General features: G+C 38.3%; 1 long non-coding RNA gene across 1 annotated transcript; it reads left to right on the forward strand.

Annotated features, from left to right (window-relative positions):
* The first annotated feature begins 1,543 nt into the window (after positions 1-1,543).
* Positions 1,544-2,776, forward strand: LOC125241605. Its single transcript, XR_007178750.1, has 2 exons — positions 1,544-1,943; positions 2,030-2,776. It is a non-coding gene; the product is annotated as an uncharacterized LOC125241605 (long non-coding RNA).
* The last annotated feature ends 557 nt before the right edge of the window (positions 2,777-3,333 follow it).

A 3,333-nucleotide genomic window follows, 5' to 3' on the forward strand; every position in this document is an offset into this window, starting at 1 on the left:
AATACACTAAAAACATTACATGTGCCTATAACATTTGAAGAGTTCCCTCGATTTCTCCAAGATCCCATCATCAGACCCTGACTTGGTGCCAATGGGACCATCTCGGGGTTATACCCGTTCGATCAAAAAAAAAATTTTGAAAATCGGTCCACGATTCTCGGAGATATCGAGTAACATACATACAAAAAAAAAATAAAAAAAAAAATTCAGTCGAATTGAGAACCTCCTCCTTTTTTGAAGTCGGTTAAAAAATAATAACAATATGTGTTGAAAAAATCATTGCTCTATCTTCAAAAACCAGGGAGGAAATAGTCGAGAGCGTTTGTATGGAGAATTGACCCCTACCGTATCGTCTTAAGTACTACATCTCACCTAAATAGCTGTCTTATTTTAGTACCTCAGCCACCACTCAGTCACGCACACAGAGTGCTAAGCTTAATGTAGGTACCTATATTCTAAATATCTAAATAATATAATTTAGGCCTCTGCAGACGTTGCAAAACAAATCGCATGCGATTTTAGGAGGCTTAAAAAAATGGATTGATGGATCAAAAGCCGTTATACCTAAATAACATAACTTGTAACAAATGCCACTATACTATGACTCAGAAGGTGCCATGATACATATTGAGTTTGTCTCTAGAATTTCGTGTAGCAAAAAATAGGTAAGCCGAAGACTGTTGAACCCCGTTGGGAGAGACATCGAGTGCTCCCGAGTTTTGAATAAAAATACCTCTATTGCCATTATCGCGATTTGTTTTATTTTATTCATAAAAAAACATCGTTTTGGGGTTCCGTCATATCGAGTGATGATATAGTGTAACCTTCATAGTAAAAAATACTGAAAATAAATATTCTACCTTCGTCATTTACTTACTAACTTCAATAGTTAATTCATACTTTCTGTTCTGTTTCATGATTAATTAATTTTAAGACCTAAAAGCAAACGGGTAAGAAAATGGTTAGTCCAAAAACATGCTTATTTTTCAGCTGACGAGTATTTTATTGTCTTTGAATTTATCATAATTATTCATACCGGTTAAGTACCTTTTTTTCATTACACTGTTTTTGCAAATTGACGAACTCTGACTTTTTTTTTTTTTTTAGCTAGGTTCAGCCCTTATTTTGTAAGCAGCAGGCATATTGCATACAAGATTTTGTACTCTTATTTGAGATATATTTTATTTGCTACAATCTGTCATGCCCAGAACACTAAACATTAATTTAAATGCCTAGACATGTTTCAATTCGTGAGAAAAAATATTAGTAGAAAACAGACGCTAAAACTTAATAATAAAGTTTTCCTAAGCCCATGAATGCCGTAAATTAGGTTTCATAGGCATCGCCTTAAAATTTTACAAGTGCCCATTTAGTTTATTGTGACATTGCACATTTTAGCTTAACAATTTAACAACGGCAGTTTTAAATTTGTCCCGAACGTAATTACTTTTTGCGCATAGCAAAGCCTTTATGTGATCTAGCAACTGGATCGATACTGGATGACAGTTCGATTATCCAATCAGAATCAGCTGTCAACAAGGGTGTTGCCAGAATACAAATATGCACAATTTTCAGAATATTTAATTATTTAGAATTAACAATTTAAATGTAATTAATAAATCAGAAAATAGTCACTTTATTGTTGGAAAATTATATGGAATTTTGTGCACTAGGATTTTCAGTTGGTTGAAATTTATTTCTGCAGAGGACTGCTGAGGTGGTCATTTTAGATGTTATCCCCAAGCCTCTCAAGGTCGTTAGGGCTCCTGAGATCATTTCCTGCACTTGCTAGCTGTCTCCGGTCCTGTTCAGGCCTCCAGTGCCTGCTTTTATTTATCGAGTTTCATCTTCGATCCAAAAAGTGATCAGATTGATGGAGTGCTGGCGGTCAATCCTTGTGTAGCCTAAGGGCATTCTGGAGGAATATTTTCCCACCATGAATTGTAAGTAGAATATTATGGGTGTATCAGGTTGATCACATTATTGATCCTTGCCTCAGTTTAATTTGACCACGTGTGTCTATTTCCAGTCTTCTGGTGGACTATGTGGAGGGAAGGGTCGTCAGAGCTGAGAAAATGAGCTCTCTCAAGTTCCAGCTGGTAAGGAAATCAGAATAGTAATTGTCCACATTTAATAGGTTAGACCACATTCACTTTTCTAATGATGTCTTGTTTTCCTTTTCAGCTGACTGGGAATTAAAACTATATTTACAATTACAATTACCACTAAATCTGTGTTTAGGCCTACTCCAGGTTATACTGGTTATACAGACATTCAAGTAATGTCTTCTTTATAAAGGGGGCCGGTTTGTCCGGCAACTCCAATTTTACCACAAGCGTCGAATGGTGCGATAGCTTGCTTCCGGGGTCGAGCCTATCCAGGCGAAGAAGATGCGCTCAACTTGCTGATGCGTCGGTTGCGGTGGTGCTTCATTGTGTCACAGCGCCTGGGGCGACCAGCTTCAGCTCGCAGAAGGAGGGCTTACACATTGTATTAGCGGTAACTTCTGGCTTGAAGGTTGGTGCCATTTTCTTTCTTCCTGGAAGGCAAGATTACTTAGTTTAGTTAAGAAGAATTCCTATTATCTATGTTGGCACTGATAACTAGGTACTAACAGAACTTAGGAACGCTTGTAAATCATTTAGAATTGAACTATTGCACGGCCCAGCTCTACCGTCTGGCAATACATATTAAGGTGCTAGCTTAAGCTTAGAATAATGATTTACTGGCTATAACTTGCTTTGTGTCCGTTAGACAATAAAATAGTGTGTCACAATCTAACCGTTTTCTTTCCACCCAATTAGAGACCTGAAATCTTGAGGAAATCGTAGTGCACCTTATTAAGTACTTTTTTTGCTTTTTTTTCGTGGCGGACGATCCGCCAAAGTTTTAAGACTCATTTTGTGTAAATTTATTGTCTGGTGCTTTCCCATACTTTCCCCCTTGCCGGGCTGGGAAAAGCGACCATGACATTGGCGCCCAACGTGGGGTTGCAGACTGTCTCAATTTGATTTTGATATTGAGCACAGGAAGGGCTCCGACAATGTCGTACCTGACGCGTTATCCAGGCTCATGAAGGTTGACGCCGTGGACCAGGTGAATCCTAGCGACGTGGTCGATGATTGGTATGACAGGACATTTAAGGGTTGTGAAACGTTTCCGGCAAATTTCCCAAACTATTGTATAAGGGGAGGGAAATTGTACCGTTTAAGTAAAAATAAGTACAATCTTTTGCGAGAATTTGACTGGAAGGAGGTAGTGCGTAAGGGTGATAGGAAGGCTATTTTACATGCCAATCATTGCGAACCGACCGCGGCTCATTTTGGAGTTTTT

The sequence above is a fragment of the Leguminivora glycinivorella genome, chromosome 2, assembly GCF_023078275.1.
Source record: "Leguminivora glycinivorella isolate SPB_JAAS2020 chromosome 2, LegGlyc_1.1, whole genome shotgun sequence".
Classification (NCBI taxonomy): Eukaryota; Metazoa; Arthropoda; class Insecta; order Lepidoptera; family Tortricidae; genus Leguminivora; species Leguminivora glycinivorella.